Below are 6,094 nucleotides of genomic sequence, written 5' to 3' on the forward strand. Positions count from 1 at the left end.
TAGTCTAAAACTGCCTAAAAACATTTAGGAGAGGGAGCTACTTTTTTTCCCGGCTGAAGTAGATTGTTCTGTGTGTGCCAAGTACAAGGAGAGAATGATTCCAGGAAACCTCACTCCCACTGCAAGGCCTAGAAATTTGGGAATCTGTTCTAAGGCTTGCTGGAGACATTTGCCTTTCAGGTCTGTGTATCACATCTCTCTCTTCCTTCATAACATCTCTTCTCTTCCAGCAGAGAGGAAGAGAGCAGGTTCTGTTAATTCCACGATGTGAACTAATATCTGCAGAGATGTTCTTTTAATCTCTCCTGGGTGTTTGAGTTGTTAACCTGCAGATTAATTTTTTATTTTCAAATATTAATATGAGGGATAAGAAAACTGGCATTTGAATATTTGGTTTGGATAGCATCATCTGGGTTATTTGTTCAGTGGTGATAACTGTAAAAGCAGAAAGCCAAGGGTATTACAGATCCAGTGTTAAGTATGCAGAGTTATCAGAACATAAACTTCTCTAATGACAAGGGCAAATTTTACATAATAAAGACACCAAACATGATCCATCCACCAGAAATTATCTTCATAAATACAGCACGCAGAGCCCTTGGCTCTTGTATGGACGGAGAACTGCATGCAGAAAAAGACACCATACTTTTGGAACAAGTACTGAATTCAAAAGCCATGCTGGGATTTTCAGCACTCACGCAGGCAGCACTCAACAGTTTCAAAGCTGAATCATTACTCCACCTCCCCCACTACATTTTATGGTCTCATCTCTGGTATTTGTCTGATTTTCCAGTCTCCTTTAGATCTTTCAGGCACAACTTGAGAGGTGCTTCAAGCTCATAAAGTGCTGTTTTGATGTATGGCTTTGTGCAGTATTAAATAATAAATAAGCAAGAAGCTTAAAATAATGTGCTACCAGGACCCTGGCCTTCATAATATTTTCCACCCAATAACTCCAACCACAAATTTTCCACTCACAACAGAAAACCTGTAAGAGGAGCTGCTTTACTGCAGACAATAGTAAATTTCTTCTGAGGCAGTGAGACCAATCGTACTCAGAAAAAAACACTGCAAAAGATATCTAAACATAAGGATAAGGCTTACATTTTTTCCACTTGTATTCTTCAACTTTAATTTATACCACTGCCGTCCTCCTTCTCCTGGTCAACATTCCGCAGTGGGAATGCAAGGTTGGGAAAGGTGTAGGCAGACATAAGCCTGCTCAAAGGATTCCCGGTGTAACCTTTTCAATAATTTACAGTGATGATGCCATCATGGCTCACCAACTTCAATATTGCTCCAAGGCCTAATACAGGACAAATCATTAAGGTCCTGGAATGTCTGAATACCTGATGTTCTTAATTTTACAGGACAGCTGTGTCTATCGAGACTTTTTTTTTCTGTGTGTGTGTGAAGCCACCAACCGAGCTATGAAACCCTGGAAGTCCCTGGCAAAACTCACCACAAACGCCCTCAGACCAGGCTATCGCCCCTCTCCTTGTCAGCGCTCGGGATTTCTAATCCCTTCTCGTGCCTCGGAGCTCCCCGCACACCTCAGCGTACCAAAGGATGCGGTGCAAAGCCATTACAGCTGCCCCAGGCTGGAAAAGGCATCGCTGTACACACAGCACGTACCTGCCGCTGCCACAGCCCCCAGCCCTCCGGAGCCCCGGCACAGCCCGGTTCCTTCTGTAAACCCTCCCGGGGCCCGGCACAGCCCGGTTCACTCTGTAAACCCTCCCGGGGCCCGGCACAGCCCGGTTCCCTCTGTAAACCCTCCCGGGGCCCGGCACAGCCCGGTTCACTCTGTAAACCCTCCCGGAGCCCCGGCACAGCCCGGTTCCCTCTGTCAGCCCTCCGGAGCCCCGGCACAGCCCGGTTCCCCCTGTAAACCCTCCCGGAGCCCCGGCACAGCCCGGTTCCCCCTGTCAGCCCTCCGGAGCCCCGGCACAGCCCAGTTCCCTCTGTCAGCCCTCCGGAGCCCCGGCACAGCCCGGTTCCCCCTGTCAGTGCTCCCGGAGCCCCGGCACAGCCCGGTTCCCCCTGTCAGTGCTCCCGGAGCCCCGGCACAGCCCGGTTCCCCCTGTCAGTGCTCCCGGAGCCCCGGCACAGCCCAGTTCCCTCTGTCAGTGCTCCCGGAGCCCCGGCACAGCCCGGTTCCCCCTGTCAGCCCTCCGGAGCCCCGGCACAGCCCGGTTCCCCCTGTCAGCCCTCCGGAGCCCCGGCACAGCCCGGTTCCCCCTGTCAGCCCTCCGGAGCCCCGGCACAGCCCGGTTCCCCCTGTCAGCCCTCCGGAGCCCCGGCACAGCCCGATTCCCCCTGTCAGCCCTCCGGAGCCCCGGCACAGCCCGGTTCACCCTGTCAGCCCTCCGGAGCCCCGGCACAGCCCGGTTCACCCTGTCAGCCCTCCGGAGCCCCGGCACAGCCCGGTTCCTTCTGTAAACCCTCCCGGAGCCCCGGCACAGCCCGGTTCCCTCTGTCAGTGCTCCCGGGGCCCGGCACAGCCCGGTTCCCTCTGTCAGTGCTCCCGGGGCCCGGCACAGCCCGGTTCCCCCTGTCAGCCCCCCGGAGCCCCGCGGCCCGGCCCGGCCCTCACGGCGGCCCCGAGGCGGTCGCTCGGCAACGGGGCAGCCACGCTGGGCCGCGCCACCCGCGGCCGGGCTGGGCGGGATCCCCACAGCGGCACTTCGGCTCCTCTGACGGCGAAAGTACAAAGAATAAAAGAATAGGAGAAAAAAAAAAACAAAAACCAAAAAACAAACAAACAAACAAAAACCACACAAAAAAACAAAACTTTTTTTTTTTTTTTTTTTTTTTTTCCCTCTCCTTAGTAAGCGTCGTTTTCAGTGTGGCCGCAGACAGAGCGGAAGCAATTCTTTCCTTTTAAACCCACTCATCTGTTAACACCTAAATTGTTCTTACTTGGTTTAAAACTTTAAGATTAAGATTTTGAAGAGTAATCCTGAAAACCTTTCTTCAGTGTATTTTTCATACCACCCATAAATTATGAGGGTTTTTTTAAGCTTAAATAAGTACAGAGGAGGATGGAAAGCAAAGTTTTCTTTTTTTTCTTTTTTTTTTTCCCTCCAGACAGGCAATCCGCACTAAGAATAAAGTTATTCAGTTTGAATTTTTTTAACATAGGAGTACGATGTGTCCAAAAGTAGTGCAACTTTCATTTTGGATAAAAACATAAGCAAGAAAAGCTTCAGATGATAAAATTCAGATCCCAGAACATGGTTTCCATACTTAGACATAAATGTTTATGATTAGAAAAAAATATTCCTATACCCTTGACATAATGTTTTAAAAATAGGCTTAATATGGAAAGCCAGAATTATTTACTCAATGAGTTTTTTCCTTACATATTCTAAGGATAAAATAGTTCACTTTCAGATTTTCAAGCATGGAGGTAAAACAGAACATATTTCTTCTCACAATTCACATGTACATCAGTCTGTTTGGACAGCAACAGTTGAGTGTAAACCAAAAGCCATGTCTGCTTCCACATCAGAGGGTCTAAACATGATGCGCTTCAGGAGAGGCACTCTGTAAAGTTTCCTGGGAAGCAGCAAATGAGTGGAATAGTAGGTGAAAAGAGTAAGTTATCAGCCAACAAACCTTCAGATTTCCTTGGGGAGGCTGATATAAATAAAGAATGTTAAGCAGAGTTTAATTAGGCGATTCTTGTCTCAGTTTCATCTTTGTATTCCAAATGTCAGATGAAAAATGTGTGGCCTGATTGTCAAGCCGTAGTAAAGGTATTGCAAACAATTTAATTATTTAGAAAGGGAGGAGAAAATTTAGATGTTTCAAGCACTAATGGAATTTTAAAGTATTAATAAATAAATACTTACAATCAAGGTTGGTTAGTGTTTGATAAGTAAATAATCCTACAATCAGAGTAGTACAAAGCAAAGTAATTTCTTTTATTTGCTCCTAAAGTTAAAGTGAAAAGTCTTTTGAAATTGAAATTCAGATGTTTCTTTCCTGGTTTAGATATCAGACTTGAAAGAAATTCCAGCTGTGACAAATTTACATGGGACATACTGAGTAGGTATAAAAGCAAATGCACACAGCTATTTGTTTAATTAAACAAACATCTCATTTGGGGCTCTGTGAATTCTTGGTAATGTTTCTTTTTAGTCTGCTGCTGCTGTTAGGTTTCCCAGCTCTCCCTTTCTGTCCCACTGGGCTACCATCTGCTGTGAGTTAAGCAATAGTTTGCACAGGTGAGACTTTCTCAGGTTTTATTTTGCATCCATCTTCCTTCAAACACTCAGCCTGAATAAAACGAGAGGAACAGAAAATACTAATTCACACTGTTGGTGTTTAAATCCAACATGGACTCTCCAGACTCCTCGGCCTATTTTGGAAAAAGCCCCACACTCCAAAGTACATTCAGAAGCAAAGCTCTCTCAATTACATAAATGCAAGAAAGAGTGCTGGCTTTCAGGGGAAGATACTGCACTATGAATGGAATAATAAAATATTCTTTCGGCCAAAGGAAGAGAAAGTCTTGGCACCCCACCGAGATGATGCAGCACTGTCAGTGTGGTTTCTTCAGACTACTCCAATGACATTGTCTGGCTGCCTCTCAGACCCCCTTTCAACAGTTTGTTTAACCCTTTGATATTTTCAACTGAACTCTGTGGGGAAGCAGATGTCTTCAAGAAATGAAAATCACTACAAGTTTAGTGTGGCCTGGCACAAGGAAGACTGAAGCATTTGCCATTTTGAGGGAAAAGGATGCTGTGTGACCGTGGTGAGTGAGCAGGACAGAGCTAGTGTGGGGTTAAGCAAATGCTGCCATTTGCCTGACTGCTGCTCTGGGACTGTGGAGAGACATGAGGGTGGTGTGTAGGGAAAGAGGGAGCATTGCAACTCAGTGATCTTCATGAACACATATAGAGATGAGCTGAAGTCAGAATGGGCATGGAAAGGGCAGCACTTGCTAGGAAATTCAAATTCTTTCATTGTGCTGCTCAGCAGACGACTTGTTTAATCCAGTGGCAGGATTTTCAGTGCATAGGCAATTTGCCATATATTTTTCCTTGTCATTGGCTTTACTGGCAAACATGGAGTACATCTGTGTTCTGGGCAGCCCTTCATTAAATTTGACCTGTCTGGTGATGGTAAATTGGAATAGGTCGTAAAAGATGTTTTGAGACAAGCTGGGACAGACATGCTTTGAGAAAGAGCACTGCTACACAGTGTAAACTTTAGCTCTTTTCTGAAGCCGTATTCTGTATTGTGTTAGAAGTGAAGTGACAAACAGGGATTTGGAGTGCCTGCTTTGGCAGCTGGGAGGTCGCACCCAGCTAGGTACACAGCCCCTTTACAATAGTTTTGCCACGGAAACAAAACCAGGAACAACAAAGAGTGTTCTGCTTACAGGTGAGGGGACTGCCAAGGAACTTTTGGGAAACTCAGGAGGTCTGGAATCTATATCCCAATAGCAAGTGGGGTCCAAATGCCATGACACCTTACAGCCTATAGTATTGGGATGGAATGCAGACTGGTTGTTTCTTCAGATGCTGAATAAGAGGATGAAGTCTAGGGAGTGTTTGGAGTCCTCTTTGGAAAGGAAGAGTAGACTCCCTGTTTGTCCCAGGCTAGATGTTTTCTTCGGCACTGGCAGCTGTGCTCACCTGGGCTTGGTAGGACATGCAGGCAGCAGGCTCACCTGCAGCAGGACCTGCCAGCTTCCTGATTTCTGGCTCTCAGGGATGTGTGTTCCCTGTGGCAAGCATGTGCGGAGCTGTCGAGAGCGAAAGCAGTGCAGGCAGCCTGAATCACATTCCTCCAACTCGGCTTCTCAAGCAGAGCACTTATTCCAGGGCTGTACTTCCCCTTGATTGATTGCCCCTGCCATTGTGGGGCTGACATCTTACAGGGGAGTCCTGCTTGGTCCTTTATCGTGGAAGCATGAGGAATGATCATTCCCCAGCGACACCCATCGATAACAGTGAATAATAGCCAGGAAGAGAAACAGACAACAGTAGGAACATGCTCAAGAGAGGTGCTGTAATTCTTGGGACAGGGCGCTTCTGCAGAGGAGGAGGAGAGTTTGCAGGGTGGATGGGAGGGGGGG

Source organism: Sylvia atricapilla, chromosome 7 (assembly GCF_009819655.1).
Source record: "Sylvia atricapilla isolate bSylAtr1 chromosome 7, bSylAtr1.pri, whole genome shotgun sequence".
Lineage (NCBI taxonomy): Eukaryota > Metazoa > Chordata > Aves > Passeriformes > Sylviidae > Sylvia > Sylvia atricapilla.